Genomic DNA, 17,095 nt, shown 5'->3' on the forward strand with positions numbered 1-17,095 from the left:
TCTGCAGGCTTCTTAAAGTGCGGTGCCCAGAACTGGACACAGTACTCTTGATGGGCCTAACCAGTGCTGAGTAGAGGGGAACTAGTACTTCCTGAGATTTGGAAACTATGCTTCTATTAATGCAGCCCAAAATAGCATTGGCCTTTTTTGCAGCCACATCACATTGTTGGCTCATATTCAGCTTGTGATCGACAACAATTCCAAGATCCTTCTCGCTTGTAGTGTTGTTGAGCCACATATCCCCCATCTTGTAACTGTGCATTTGGTTTCTTTTTCCTAGGTGCAGAACTTGGCATCTATCCCTATCATATTTCATTCCGTTGTTTTCTGCCCAGCACTCCAGTCGATCAAGTATTCTATTCTAAGAAGTCTATTTACAGACTTCTTTGTACTTCAGACACTTAATTAATGTCTCCTCCCTTGTAAAAATTGATTGCTGAAGGTGTATATCAGCCTTCTCGAACCTGGTGCCGTCCAGAGGTGTTGGACCACAACTCCCATAATTTCCAGCCAGTTAACGGCCAATGGCCATGGTGACTGGAATTATTGTGTTGCAGTCCATCACCTCTGGAGGGCACCAGGTTGTGGGGAGACTGATGTAGATAGACTTGTACATGCATACCTTAATGACTCGTATATGCGCAACTGAATAAAATGCTTTCGAGTAACCAATCCGTGGCAGTAGAAATTTTTACACCTATCATACCTGTCCTCCTTTAAAAGAATGTTGTTGAATGAAAGCAGGATGGCTTTTGCATTTGCATAAACATCTATCAAAGTACTGCTTCCCATGTTATGACAGAACCTATGGAGTTGGAGGGGTTTTTATACCTGAGTCAGATAGTTGTTTGACAAGCATCGGCTGGCATAGCCATGTCTGACATGCTGACAGAAAGAATACAATTCCTTTCCAAATCACTGTTATTGTGAAAGGAACAACCTGTGAGAACCTTCCCAATGCATGAGTGGAAACAGAAACATGTGATGTGGCCCTGACCTGGGCGGCTGAATCAGGAGCTGCTGGAGCTGCTGTGGTGCAAAGAGAGATGTCCTCACTGCTACAAGGCAGGAAGTAAGGTGGGGCATCCAGTACTCTTTCTATCAGGAACTAGACATGATGCTAAATGCATCTTTGCATTTAACACAAAGTGGTCCTGATGGGAAAATTTCCCCCCACCCGTCGCAACTGCTATTAACTCCAGGAGGAAAGCTTCCATTGGCCATAAGGGAAGCTGGGATGCTTTCCTGGTTGGGTTAAGAGCAGGTATGTGTCCCATCGGGGCCACAGCAGAATCAACTGAGTTCCCCTTCAGTGACCATCCCTGCAGCTTATGCTCCTCTCAGTTCACTGTCTATGGGCTGTCAGGGCAAGACAACACAGGTAGAGGGGAGTGCAATCTTGCCTCAGCTTTGTGTGCATAGGTTGGAAAGGTAGTGTCTAGGCCCAGTGCTCTTAATGGGCACACTGACACTCCCCAGCAGCCATCTTGTTTAGAGAAGTATTTCAATCAAATGCCCAGACTTCTGAGGTATGTCCCTGGAGTATAAAAATGGAAGGAACGTGGAATGCCTTTTGGATCCTTGATGTGTGTTTATGAATAGATCTGGATTAACCATACATGATGTGCATTTTGTTCAGAACATTAAACTTCACCTGGTGAGTCCTGAATGATAACCAAGTTATCATGGCCTGAGCTAAGGTGGGTCATGCCAGAGCCCACCCCCTCACCCTTTTCAGTTTTGCCTGGGCTTTGTCTGTGGTCAGTAAATTCTAGCCACTCTTTTATTGATCTGTTTTATTCATCTACAACATGCTTTGTATGTTGTGTTTTAATTTATTATACACTGCTCCTATATTTCTCAATGTGGAGCAATTTATGAATTCTAAAAGAAAGAGAGAGAGAGAGAGAGAGAAAGGGAGAAACAGATTGAGGAGAAACACTGATATATTATTTAAAGATTAGCAAGTGCGTTCTTGTGTTGCAGGTAGGTTCAAGGTGGAACCAATCTCTGATGATTAGTTAGGAGGAAAAGGTGAAACTTTTCCTGTCCTGGAGATAAAGAAATAGAAAAGCTTCACTCCCCTAATTTCTGCATGCCAAGTTGCTATTAAAGACACTAGTTGCACCTGAAAAACAGCAACAGTGGCAATCCTAGTCCGCTGGAAGGAGGGCCTGAGTTTCCTTGGGGAAACTCACTTGTGTGGAATCCATGTTGTTTTTTTACTACAGCCAGGCGCAAAATAGAGCCAGGTGCAGAATTAGAGGCTCAGGAAATGCAGGCATAGAACTGAGGAACAAGGTGAGTCTGAGCACATGTCCAGAATTTGTTTTCAGTACCAGAACTGGAGCTTTCACACACAAACCTACTTCTGTCTCCCATCAAGCTTTCTTGATTTTAACAGCCTAGTTTAGGAGGAAGGGGAAGCCTTTTGTTTTTGCTATTGTTGATATGTTGGGAGTCAGAAATGATCTTGCTGATCTTCTCCAAATCACCTGGACATCTAACCATCGAACCTGATCTTCCTTCAGCCTGCCTGGCCCTAGTCCCCTTAGCCATGCAGGAGCTGCTGTTGATGACCATTTGCTGAGGGGAGCGGAGTAGTAAATTGCCCTGCAGTTGCTCTAAATGCTCCATTGGTTCTGTTTGTTGCCAAACATTGACTCCAGGATCATGAAGCGGTTTCCTGTTATTGATCTCTTCAGACTGTGAAGTAATCTCCTGGTCTTTTAGCAAATAGCCCAAGGGTAGGGTGGGAGACTTCTCTGTGGATGGATTTATCTGGGCTTTTCAATTTCTAATTTGTAGGATTAGCTGGGGTAGCATGGCAGATGTTTCTTTGGCCAGGCTAGTTCAAGGAGAACTACAAGGAGAGTGTAGATCAGTTCCAGATGCCAATGGAGCCATGCATGCAGTTTTGCCATGTTACTTAGCCCATTAACTTTTGCTTGCACTGATGCAGCTAAGAGGCCAGAGGAAGGATGGTGTGGGGAGATTTGTAAATCTTCTTTTTAAAGTTTCTCTCATTCCAGGGAGTCATAAGAGTGGCAGAGGGCCTTGTAGGCCATCTAGTCCAATTTATTTATTTATACATTCATTCATTCATTCCATTTCTATACCGCCCAATAGCCGAAGCTCTCTGGGTGGTTCACAAAAATTAAAACCAAACAGCACACAATAAAACAATATAAAATATATAAAATATTAAAACCACAGTATAACAATACAATACATCTTGCAAGATGATGCTGTCAAGGTGATGCATGCCATATGCCAGCAAATTTGGAAAACACAAGAATGGCCAACAGATTGGAAAAAATCAACTTATATCCCCATACCAAAAAAGGGAAGCACCAAAGAATGTTCAAACTATCGATCAGTGGCACTTATTTCACATGCCAGTAAGGTAATGCTCAAGATCTTGCACTCCAGCAATTCATGGAACGAGAATTGCCAGATGTACAAGCTGGGTTTCGAAAAGCCAGAGGAACTAGAGACCAAATTACCAATATCCGCTGGATAATGGAGAAAGCCAGGGAGTTTCAGAAAAACATCTATTTCTGTTTTATGGACTATTCTAAAGCCTTTGACTATGTGGATCATCACAAATTGTGGCAAGTTCTTGGTGGTATGGGGATACCAAGTCATTTTGTCTGCCTCCTGAGGAATCTGTATAACGACCAAGTAGCAACGGTAAGAACAGACCACGGAACAACGGACTGGTTTAAGATTGGGAAAGGAGTACGGCAGGGTACTCTCACCCTACCCATTCAACCTGTACGCAGAACACATCATGCGACGTGCTGGGTTTGATGAAGCCAAGGCTGGAGTTAAAATCGCTGGAAGAAACATTAACAATCTCCGATATGCAGATGATACTACTTCGATGGCTGAAAGCAAGGAGGAGCTGAGGAACCTCATGACAAAGGTGAAAGAAGAAAGTGCAAAAGCTGGGTTGCAGTTAAACCTCAAAAAAACCAAGATTATGGCAACCAGCTTGATTGAGAACTGACAAATAGCGGGAGAAAACATGGAGGCAGTGACAGACTTTGTCTTTCTAGGTGCAAAGATTACTGCAGATGCTGACTGCAGCCAGGAAATCAGAAGACTTTACTTCTTGGGAGGACAGCAGTGACAAATCTTGATAAAATAGTGAAGAGCAGAGACATCACACCGACAACAAAGGTCCGCATAGTTAAAGCAATGGTATTCCCCATAGTAACCTATGGCTGCGAAAGCTGGACCATAAGGAACGCTGAGCGAAGGAAGATAGATGCTTTTGAACTGTGGGGCTGGAGGAAAATTCTGAGAGTTCCTTGGACTGCTAGAAGATCAAACCAGTCCATACTCCAGGAAATAAAGCCAGACTGCTCACTTGAGGGAATGATATTAAAGGCAAAACTGAAGTACTTTGGCCACATAATGAGAAGACAGGATACCCTGAAGAAGGTGCTGATGCTAGGGAAAGTGGAAGGCAAAAGGAAGAGGGGCCAACCAAGGGAAGGTGGATGGATGATACTCTGGAGGTGACGGACTCGACCTTGGGGGAGCTGGGAGTGGCGACAGCCGACAGGAAGCTCTGGCATGGGCTGGTCCATGAAGTCACGAAGAGTCGGAAGCGACTGACCGAATAAACAACAAATAACAATATAACCAGAATAAAACCTAGCAGCAGTGCAAGTATTTAAAATACAGGTTTAAAACAGCAAAGCTAAAAGTCTAGAAAAGCTAAAATGCCTGGGAAAATAAAAAGGTCTTCACCTGGCGCCAGAAAGAATACAGTGTAGGTGCCAGGCGAACCTCACTAGGGAGCTCATTCCACAGTCGGGGTGCCACAGCAGAAAAAGCCCTCCACCTAGTAGCCACCTGCCTCATGGAGAAGGGCCGCTGAGGATGATCTTAAGGTCTGTGCAGGCACATATGGGAGGAGGCGATCCTTCAGATAACCTGGCCCCAAGCCATTAAGGGCTTTGAATGTCCAACTCCCTGCTCCATGCAGAAAATCCAGAGCTAGAACATCCCCACCAGATGGTTGTCCAGCCTCTGTTTAATGATCTCCAGTGAGGGAGAGCTCACCACTTCTCTAAGTAACTGGCTCCATTTGTGTGCAGTGAATGGCCTCTTTCTGACATAATGGCTGGGTTCACACAACCTGACAACCCAGACTCAAGACTGAATGTGTGGGTTGAGTGTAGGTTGTTGTTGAACCATGGGTTGTTGTTGTGTGAACCCAGCCATGCTAACAAACCATGCATTGTTAACCATGAACAACCCACGAAGAGAACCCATGGTTTATCAATTATGTTATATTGAAACCAACCAATCTCATAACCATGGTTTGAAGTTGGCTTGGTTTAATAAACCATAGTTGAAACTAACCGCAGTTTGTCCAGGTTTGAACATAATGCTAAACTGAAGTGGCCATGATGGAAGAGGACTGGGGAGGGGAAGCTGGTGATCCCAAGGTTTACTCATGTGACCCTAAACAAAGCATAGCATTGACTAGGTTCACACAACACAACAACCCACATTCAAGGTGTGGGTTGTCATTGAACCATGGGTTGTTGTGTTGTATCAGTCCAGCTGCACTAACCATGAACAACCCACACTTCACAACTCAACAACAAAGCATGGGTTCTTTTTGTGGGTTGTTCATGGTTAACCTGGATTCACACAACACAACAACCCACAGTTCAATGACAACCCACACTCAACTTTGAATGTGGGTTGTCATGTTGTGTGACCCCCACCAATGCCAGAGGAGGAGAAGGGAGAGGGAGTGCACAAACCCAAGGCCCATGCATGTAGTGCTGAATCATAGTTTAGCATTATGTCTGAACTAGTCCAATATAGAGAGAAAGTAGAACTTTTAGGGGTTCCCAGGTTTGATCTTTGATACATGGAGAGAACAATATAATTTTCTTCCCTCCTAAATGGCAGCCCAACTCAATTGTGAGGTATAGCTGGCACATTTTGCCTATGGAAATCCATGTCCAAGGCAAGATTTTGCAGCAAGAAGCTTGTAAAATGGGCAGCAGCTGAAAAGATGGAAGGTGGTGGTGGTGGTAGGGAATCAATCTGATTTAACGTGTTGCTATCTCAAGTAAACTGGTTTTGGTATCTGGCATGTCACTGATATCCCTTGGGAGGTAATTGGATCTGCACAATGTAAAAATCTTATCAGATTACATTGCATTTAGCAAACTGCATTGCTTGGAACACTAGGAGTGCACGGAGTGAGTTTATTCAATACAGCCCTGGTCATTAGTTAGTACCATGGGAGAGAAAGCTGACATCCCTACTCTTTGAGTTTAGAAGCCACAGAGAAACAAACATGTCTGACACGTCTTAGCTTTGTTCAGTTGCCTGTACTCTGCTTCAAATAGTCTTAGCGTAAAAGCCAGGAATGTGTCAGCAACAGTTATGATTAGTAAAAGAACCATAGGGAGGGGTGAAGTTAGCTCTGTCATTTCAGAATCCAACCGTGTGCAGGTCAACTACAAATGCAGCAAGATGCTTAGGGCCAAGCGACACATTGCGCTAATCACGTAGCATGTGGCTGACACTTGTCTTACTTTGTACCCTTGTGTCAGTGCATCCGCCCTATTCAGATTGGGACCATGGCATTCGGGAGGGTTAAAACGTCTGCCTTGCCCATTTTTTCTGACCCCTCCCCCACTGTGGGGGTGGTTAAAAAAAGAAAAAAGTATCCATTGAAGTCAATGGAGGCTTCTTCTTTTTTTTCATTTTTACCCTCTCCCATGTGGGGGAGGGCTTTGGGGAAAAAACAGGTAGGGGGGAGGTTTAGCCCACTCCTCCTGGAGTGCCATGATCTTGGCACTCCATGATCATGGCACTCCATGATCATGGAGTGCCATGATCCCAATCCATGCACAATCCATGCACGGAAGAGTAAAAAATAAGATGAGCCTCAGCTACTTGCTACATGATTAGTGTAACTTGAAGTGTGGCCCTTAGCTGAGCTGGGAATGCAGGTACTAAAGGGAAGGAGAAGGACTCTGGTAAGAATACTTTGGTCTGGGAAGGCAATAAAGCCCCATTCTAGTCCACTTGAATCAAAGCCCCATTCTAGCCCACTTGAATCAAAAACAGAACTCATACAATATCAAGGTTCCAAAGATGAGAATTTCCTGTGCCGATGTAAGATGCATTTTTTGTTTGTTTCGTGGTTTTGCCAGACTGTTTGTTTAGTGTTTGTGCTGGTACTCTCTAAACTTGGGATGGGGGGGAAATTTGTTCAGTTTGCATTTTAATTCAAACTTCCCTAATTTCATACTTTTAAACCAATACACAAACTGAAGCTCAATTATCCTTTGAAATTCGCACTTCTCTGAATTTTGCAGTGGATTTTTTGAAACAAAAAAAGAGTATAAATGTGTATATTAGGGAATGAAGAATGCAAGAAAGCATATATTAGTGAAAATAACATTAAAATGCATTATATTAGGAAAATTACTTGCAAAATATGTATATTAAGCAAAAATTGCAAACAAAAATGCATATATTAGGAGAAATACTCACAAAAATGCATATGAATTTTCATGTGGATCTTTGTGCGTTTTTTAATATCAACATTTGAGCGGGAGGGAATCCTTAAGACTGGAAAAATGAGAAAGTGAAAGAAACCAAACTGACAGATCCAACCATGCCTACTCTAAACTGTCCTGTCTCTGTGGTTGCCAGAAATCAAGGTTTCTAAACACTGGTTCATAATGATCTGAACATGTGCTACACTATACAGATGCCAGGGTGCGTATGGTTATTCACTACACTGGCTTTTTTTAAAAAGCTACCTCACATTGGAGAAAATGAAGGGTGTGATTCTGCCCTGAAAGAAAGGAGGGTATGGTGTTCTCTTCTCAAGAAAGGAAGCTAGTTAATAACAAACACTTTATTAATTATTAGCTAATGGACCCGGCTTCTCATGGTTGGGAATAGCCCTTGTGTTGATATAGCGAAGGCTGCAAACAAACTTACACAGCTGTCAGAGTTGGACACATTGTGCCCCCCCCCCGAGTTAAACTATGCCTGCTGGCACCCATAGGCATGGCTCCTGTAGCCCCATGAAGGAGGGCTTTATCCACTCCATTCCCCTGTGGGACAGCTGCCTCACAGCAAGGGAGGAGTGTCATGCCCCCACTGGAAGTTTCCCCCTCAGAGGATCCCTGTTTGTAACCACCTTGGAACTCTTGGACGCTTGACCCTGCAACTGGTAGGCTCAGACTCTGGGAACATGATGCGGTGGTATGCATACAACTGTGTCCCTTAGCCTGCTAATCTTCCCAGGCTTCACGCTGTATGCACTGCAAAGCTATGTACTGGTTAGGGTAGTCTAACCCTAGTGGCTGAAGGTGTTATTGCAGGCTTCAACCACACGGACACATCAAAATTAATTAAAATTAATTAATGTATTTTAAAAACAAAAGAATCCTGAAGTGCACACCCTTAGAGTCCACTTAGTACGCATGTCCCGTTTCAGGTGTCTAGGTTTCACTGTGTCGGTGCTGTGGTGGGGACAGACAGATTAATATGTGTCCTCTTTTATTATTATAGATTGGATCAGAATGGGCTTGGCTTTTGAGCCATCTCCCCTCAATGTTTCCCTTTCTGTCGTGTCAGTCCAGAACAAACTTCTAGCAAGCCTTCTAGAAGGGTATCATTAGAACATCATTGTGAGGGGAATCAGGCTTTATGGTACAATAATTCCGCATGACTCCTCCTGAGGAAACCACGAGGCTGTCGCTGTGGCCTTCTGACCAATCTCCTTCTCTGTCTGCCCTCTCAGCTTATGCTCCAAGCCCTGCAGAGAGTTAACGAAGGAGCAAAGTATTCTCCTGAAATGGGAGAGCTGAGAGAATAGGCCAGACGTTAGCAAGGCCCAGCCTTAGAGGAGCACTTTTATCACCTGTTACCAAACCTTCAGGAACAAGGATTTAGAATTCCTAGAAGTGAGATTCACACTAGGCAACTGGCCAAAGGAAAGAGTAACCACTTTAATGACAGAATGCATGTATATTAGCTCTTATGACTGACATAGTGTTACAGGTAACACTATGTTACCAAAAAATGGGCTCTCGCCCTTAAATCAAACTCTAATGACAATGCAGTTACCTTTGTACTGCGGTTTCCCATCTAAGACAGCAAGCACGAGTGCCTCACCTTAGTAATGAATGACTGCATCATCAAATTGATTTAATTGTTTGTAATCTTCCCAGAGAACATTAGTTATTGAGCGGAATAGAAAAGTAATAAAATAATAATAAAGTAAGTAAATAAATAAATGACTTCCTACATGAGCCTTCCCCAACCTGGTGCCCTCCAGATACATTGGACTACAACTCCCATTGGCCATGATGGGTGGGGGTGATGGAAGTTGCAGTCTGACACATCTGGAGGGTGCCAGATTGGGAAAAGCTGTTCTACACAGAAGTCACTTTGGGTGGAGGAAGTTGCACAAATCCCATGTGTGAAATCTCCATATGTGGAACTTCATGATTCCCCTGTAATTGTGTGTGCATGCTCACACACACACACACACACACACACGATTCATACAGTTTCTTACAGGAAAGTGATTTCCATGTAGGATGTTTACCTTGAATGAAGCTGCCCAAAGCTAAGGAGTGTTTAGTAATTCGTCATTTTTCTACCCTGGAAGCATCAGTTTGAACTAATTTGAAATACACTTAAAAGAAGAGGATTTGATGGGCTAAATGTGAGGACTTTTGTTCTGTTCTCCATATCAGGATTCCCCTGGTGGAAAAAGGTTGATAAAGAAATGCTTCTACTTTTTATTTTTGTTTATTTGGGGGATGGACTACTTTTTTTTTCCAGAGATGGTGGAAGAACATCAAAGCAGCACTTTGAAATCTGTCTCAGAGTATAAATAGCTCTGCTGAGAGGCACCTTCTGCCTTCTGCTCGGCAGAGCTAGACACAGTCTGCTGGAAGAGATGGTTATAAAAAAGAATTATTCATTTCCCTCTTCTAATTAACTAGGTATTGGTAAAAAGTCCCAGGAGAACTGGGTTAGGCAAAGTACGGTGGCTTGCCCGTGTCCCTTGTGTGCACGCCGGAGAAAGCGACGTTGCCTGTCAAAATCTTCCCCTCCCCCCCTTTCAGGAATAAAGAATGTCAGATATTTCCATCCTGACGCATTCTTGACTGAGATGGATGGGAGAGAAACGGAATGTGCAGAGCGGTGGCCTCATGCAGATTGCACTCAGCTTCGGGAGAAAGTGTCGAGGCTCTTTGAGCAAAGGTTGTGATGCCGGGAGCCAGCATCTGTGGAGAGCTGGTATCTCTGGAAAACACCTGATCTGACTGAAGCGCTGAGGATGGCGCCATACAAAGTTCTCCTGCGCTGCGGCTGATCGCTGCGTGACACTGGGGAAGCGAAACTGCGCTTGTCACTGGGGAGACAGCACAGAGCAGCAGAAACCTGCTCCGCGCAGCCTTTGAAGGGCGTTCTATTTGGACAGGTGTAGCTGAGCTTGAATAATTTACCTAAGCACTGGGTTAGTCAGCCGCAGATGCTGAGGGAGATTAATTACAGAGCCTGGGAAAACTGCATTGGAGGGTAGCTCTTCCTTTTTTCTTTTCTTTTTTTGCGATAAAGTTTTTAAATTAATAGATTTCACGCTGCTGAAATCTTCCCCAGACTGACAGTCCCCGGAGGCGGATGCCCTTGTTATACGTGCCGCGCACAGAGGATGTTGTGAGCTTCTGTTTGCCATTCCCTACTCATGTACTTCGCCTTCCTTGCCTTTGCCGCAATCAGTTGTTGAAGGTTTAATATAGGGGACAATTGCCCACTAAACCTATGCGCGAAAACAGCCTTCCCTAACCTGGTGCCCTGGAGGTATGCTCAGCTGGAACTCCCATCATCCCCAGCTAGCCTGGCCCTCAATCTGCTTCGCCTCAACCTGAATGGACATGTGTGCAGTGGACACATGTACACTTGCGTTGAACTAGCAGATGCATATCCTTACCCGAGCCTTGAGAGGCCCTGCCTCATGAGTGGCGTGGCTCTGAGGGCCCTCACACGCTGAGGTACGGCGGGTGGCTACTTGGGAGCGGGCCTTCTCAGTAGTAGTGCCCGCCAGTTGTGGACTACTATCCACAGAGAGGTCTGCCTGGTGCCTACTTTGTACTCGCACACAAGGGAGCACAAGAAGAGGGAGTGGGGTGCTGCCCCTGGTGTTGTGCACCTGGGCGGGCCCCACCCCAGACACCTGCATGTGGAGACAGCATACATCAGAAGTGACTTCTGAAGTGTGAGCCACTCACATCTGGGCTTTTATCTCAGATGTCTGCACTCAAGATGTGGACACTGGGGAGAGGGCCAGCCCACAGGCTCAGTGTCGGGGTGGGGTGTTCCGGTCCTGTCTTGAAGGTTAATTCCGTCCCTACCGGGTAGTCCTGTGGTTCAAGGCTCAGGAAGGTCTGTTTAGCAGGGGAGCTGTCCAGCAGAGAACACAGTAAGAGAGATGTTGCTTCATCAAGGATTAGGCTCCAACTGAGCAGCTTTATATGGGGAATGTTTTGGCCCCATACCTTCCAGGCTTACTATTAGGGGCCTGTTCCGGGGTGTGCGTCCTCCTCACGAGTTGGGCTCAAGGATATTGAGCTGCCAGATGGGCACTATATCGCAATCAGATTGATTATGTCCTTTGCAGCCAAAGATGGAGAAGCTCTATACAGTCAGTAAAAACAAGACCTGGAGCTGACTGTGGCTCAGATCATGAGCTGCTTGTTGCAAAATTTCAGCTTAAATTGAAGAACGTAGGGAAAACCACTTAAGCATTCAGGTATGACCTAAGTCATATCCCTTATGAATATACAGTGGAGGGTGAGGAATAGATTTAAGGGATTACACCTGATAGACAGAGTGCCTGAGGAACTATGGACGGAGGTCCGTAACACTGTTCAGGAGGCAGCAACGAAATCCATCCCAAAGAAAAAGAAATGCAAGAAAGCCAAGTGGCTGTCTGATGAGGCTTTACAAGTAGCTGAGGAAAGAAGGGAAGCGAAAAGCAAGGGAGAAAGGGGAAGATATATCCAACTGAATGCAGAGTTCCAGAGAATAGCAAGGAGAGACAAGAAGGCCTTCTTAAATGAACAATGCAAAGAAATTGAGGAAAACAATAGAATGGGAAAGACTAGAGACCTCTTCAAGAAAATCGGAGATCTCAAGGGAACGTTTTGTGCAAAGACGGCCATGATAAAGGACAAAGAAGGCAGGGACCTAACAGAAGCAGATGAGATTAAGAAGGGGTGGAAAGAATACAGAGAAGAACTATACAGAAAAGATCTTAATGTCCCTGATAGCCATGATAGTGCGGTCACTGAACTTGAGCCGGACATCCTAGAGAGTGAAGTCAAGTGGGCCTTAGGAAGCATTACTAACAACAAAGCTAGCGGAGATGACAGTATTCCAGCTGAGCTATTTAAAATCCTAAAAGATGATGCTGTTAAAGTGCTGCACTCGATATGCCAACACATTTGGAACACTCAACAGTGGCCACAAGACTGGAAAAGGTCAGTTTACATTCCAATTCCAAAGAAGGGCAATGCCAAAGAGTGTTCAAACTACTGTACAATTGCGCTCATTTCACATGCCAGCAAGGTGATGCTCAAAATCCTACAAGCTAGGCTTCAGGAGTATGTGAACTGAGAACTACCAGAAGTATAAGCTGGATTTCGAAGAGGCAGAGGAACTAGAGATCAAATCGCCAACATTCGCTGGATCATGGAGAAAGCAATAGAATTCCAGAAAAACGTCTATTTCTGCTTCATTGACTACGCTAAAGCCTCTGATTGTGTGGATTACAACAAACTCTGGCAAATTCTTAAAGAGATGGGAGTACCAGACCACCTTACCCGTCTCCTGAGAAACCTGTACGAGGGCCAAGAAGCAACAGTCAGAACCGGACATGGAACAACCGATTGGTTCAAAATTGGGAAAGGAGTATGACAAGGCTGCATATTGTCGCCCTGCTTATTTAACTTATATGCAGAGTACATCATGAGAAATGCCAGGCTGGATGAATCACAGGTCGGAATTAAGATTGCTGAGAGAGTTATCAACAACCTCAGATATGCAGACGATACCAACCTAATGGCAGAAAGTGAAGAGGATCTCAAGAGCCTCTTGTTGAGGGTGAAAGTGGAGAGTGCAAAAGCTGGTTTGAAACTCAACATTAACAAAATGAAGATCATGGCATCTGGCCCCATCACTTCCTGGCATATAGAAGGGGAAGAAATGGAAGCAGTGACAGATTTTATTTTCTTGGGCTCCCAGATCACCACAGATGGTGACTGTAGCCATGAAATTAAAAGACGCTTGCTCCTTGGGAGGAAAGCTATGGCAAACCTAGACAGCATAGTAAGAAGCAGAGACATCACCTTGCCGACAAAGGTCCATATAATCAAAACTATGGTTTTCCCAGTAGTAACATATGGCTGTGAGAGCTGGTCTATAAGGAAGGCTGAGCGCCGAAGAACTGATGCTTTCCAACTGTGGTGCTGGAGAAGACTCTTACGAGTCCCCTGGACTGCAAGGAGGTCAAATCAGTCGATCCTAAAGGAAATCAACCCTGAGTGCTCATTGGAAGGACAGATACTGAAGCTGAAGCTCAAATGTTTTGGCCACCTAATGCGAAGAGAAAAGTCACTGCAAAAGACCCTGATGCTGGGAAAGATTGAAGGCAAAAGGAGAAGGGGATGGCAGAGGATGAGATGGCTAGATAGCATCACTGATGCAATGAATATGAACTTGAGCATATTCCGGGAGAGAGGGGAGGACAGGAAGGCCTGGCGTGCTATGGTCCATGGGGTCACGAAGAGTCGGACACGACTGAACGACAGAACAACGACAACAACAGATGGGCGCTGCACCTCCTGCTTTGGGCTTCTGTCCAGACATGCTGCTGCCTTTGTTCCTGAGTGTGATCTTGGTGGGTCTGGAGCAAGTGGGTGGAGTCAGTCCGGGTGCTTTGGTTCTTCCAGTGCCACAGCCTCCTTGAGTGGAGAATTGCTCCTGGTGGTGGTGGTCTCAGGAGGGCTATCAGCAACTTCCAACTGTCCCTGACCCTCACAACTACTAGGGCCAGTGAGAGGATCCTCCTTTTCTTCCATCTCCTCCTCCAGTTCTAGGGTTGCCTGCCAGGAAGATTGTGGGATATGATACAGTGGGGCAGCCCCACTCCCTCTTCTGTGTATGAATACCCTCTTCCACCACCAAGTGATGCCTGAATAGGACTAATATGATCACTGAAACCCAGACTCTTGATTGACTTTCTACAGCCAAAGAGCAGTGGAACAGAGGGTGAAGTTTAACAGAACCTGTGGTAGGAGGGAAGCCATAACTTTCACAGAGTTGGAAAGGCTCATTTTGCTCAACAACTGCTGACGGACTAACCAGAAGCGGCATTTAGAGAAAGCTAATTTTAGGAATGACCAGTCGGGTATATTTTAGAATGTTTTCCATAAATTGCCTGCGATTTCTCTTCAGGGACTATTCCTTTGATGAGAAAGTTATTTCCAAGGCTGCCAATTTATAGACCTCATTCCAGTACAAAATCACTTGCAGATGATTAAAATACATTTCTTTCTAATTGCAGACTATTACGCAGTGGCTGCCAGATATTACAAGGCTGCCACCATGCTTCAGGAGAACACCCCCCACCCCCGTCCCTTGTGAGCTGTGCAGACAGCCCAGATCAGTGTGTTGGAACTTGGAAGCCCCTGAGTGAGGCTTTTTTGCCACCTTCACAGCCTTTTTTCACACCCAGGAGTCCTTGTGAAATGTACATTGGGTAGGCCTTGGTTGAGTGCCTATGAATAAACCTATGTCCTTTTAAGGCCCGAGCTCTTTAGACACCCAAATGTCATGGGTAAGGCCAAAGCACCATTTAAAGTGTGAACCAAGTCTCCTAAATTGTTGCAAAGGTTTTTTGAATCTCACGGCAATTCACATTGAAATGTAAACAAAAACAGTATTTATTTAAAAAGAAAGAAGCAAAAAAAGTAGCTACATAAATTTGAATATATCAATTTCAGTGCATGCATATGAAGTGTGTGTGTGTGTGTGTGTGTGTGTGTATCTCTCCCTCTCTCTCTCTCTGAAAATACGACTTTCTAAATATACATATAAGTGTCCATTCGCGCATTTTAGAGCATAACATAAAGGAAATGGTAAAAATACGTATTCTGCCTACAGTATCATTAGTCATGCTGATATATTGCCATATATTGGCTTAGTATGTACACATGAAGAACATTACTATGGGTTAGATCCAGATTTCTGTGTGTGCAACTGGGCCAGCAGAAACAGAGTTCTCTCCCCACTCCTCCCACAACAGCCTCTCCAGTCCACTGAAAATTCTGCACAGAGGGTTGGGAGGGGCCTCCTGCTCAATGGGGTGAGCTGTGGTATGGGGGATGGGATTCCCAAAAATGAGGTGGAGGCACCTTCTGTGAGTGGAATCCTTTCATCTATGGAATGCAGATCCTGGATCCAACCAAATACGTGTGTGTGTGTGTGTGTGTGTGCGCATGCGCGCGCGCGGTGTTCCTCCGTTTTCAAGCTCAGCCAACTTAAGCCTCTTGTATTTAAATAAAAATTTTAAAACACAGGTTCTTGCGCCCCCATGATCATCTGAATGCGGCCATTGTAGTGCTTTGGAGCTGCTGAAAACATTTTTGGGAGCTACTCAGGTTCTTGTCTTCTTTTAAAAATAGTGATAATGACATTGTTCTAGCGTGGTCCATCACATGTATGGCTCTTTCCTTGATTTTAAAGCACAGGGTTGGTTTGTTTTTATGGAGCAGATGACACTTGCCAGTTGGGTGAGGTTGTTCACAGCCTTAGAATGGCAGGCGTTCCTTCAGGGTTTTAGATTAGTTGGAAATAGGTTTGAACAGGTTATTCTTGGCTCTTCCAGCCATCACAGAGAGGTTGACCTATCTCTGTGTAATGCAGAGAGATTTGGGAGCTCCGTCAGCTGGTCTGGTAAGGGAATTCCAACAACTACTGAAGGCACAGAGAAATTTCATGGGACTTAGCTGAAAGCTATTTGTGTAATATGTTAACTTGCATTCCCAGGGCTCTTACTCATTTTTCAAAAACTGGCTAAAGTGCTAAAAAAGAGGGTGCCTTAGGGAATGCTTACCTATCCTGCACAGCACCCCCCAACTGCATTATTCCTTTCATAGTACCCTTTTCAGTCATGATGGGATATAGGGTGTTTCTACGTTAAGCAAAAAACATGCAAAAATCCACATCCTTTTCTTTGCAGGATTAGGAAGGGCTCCTTTACCTGGCAGACATGTGCTTTGAACTTGGGGAGTGCCTCCCTTCCTCCCTGGCATGTGTGCAAAGGAGTAGGGGGGGGTTCTTCTTCTACTGTACTCTTCTCGCAGCCCCCAGGAAACCTCTGACTTGCTTCTGAGTAGACATAAAATGTAAGACTCTGCCAGAAGTCTGCAACCCTCGGCACACTTACGTGGGAGTAAGCCCCACTGAACTTAATGGGGTGCTCTGAATCAACAGAGGGCGTTGTGTCTGAGCGTGGTGGGGTGGGAGATCAGATCTGTTTGCCTTCGTTGCAGGGAGGCATTTTACCCTCTTCTCCCCACAACTGAGAAATGTGCTCAAGCATTTACATGGCAGACACCTGGGAATCGAGGAAAGTCCTTCCTCAGCAAGACTTGAGTGGAGGCAGGAGTTGCAGTTGGCAGGCAATTCTTGCCCTCGCGCCTGCCAAATCTGCTCCCACACACCCCACTCCCATCCTCAATGGCACCATGCACGCCCCCAGCAATGGAAAACAAATGCCCACAGCAGGCAGACACAGTGGTTTCTCCCACTATTGGAGAATTTCATGCGGAGGTCATGCCTCTCTTGTTCCATGGGTGGAAAAAACGCCACATTTATTGCATTTGGGGAAAACACAGGATAGGCTGGGGGGAAATTGCAGGAGACACCCTGAAGGATAATGTCATCTAAAGAGCCCGCAAACTTCCGTGACAGAGCCATCTCAATAGCAGGATAAAAGCTCTGTGTGATGAAC

This window comes from Heloderma suspectum, chromosome 2 (genome assembly GCF_057233095.1).
Source record: "Heloderma suspectum isolate Gila_16-S chromosome 2, 16-S_ref, whole genome shotgun sequence".
NCBI lineage: Eukaryota > Metazoa > Chordata > Lepidosauria > Squamata > Helodermatidae > Heloderma > Heloderma suspectum.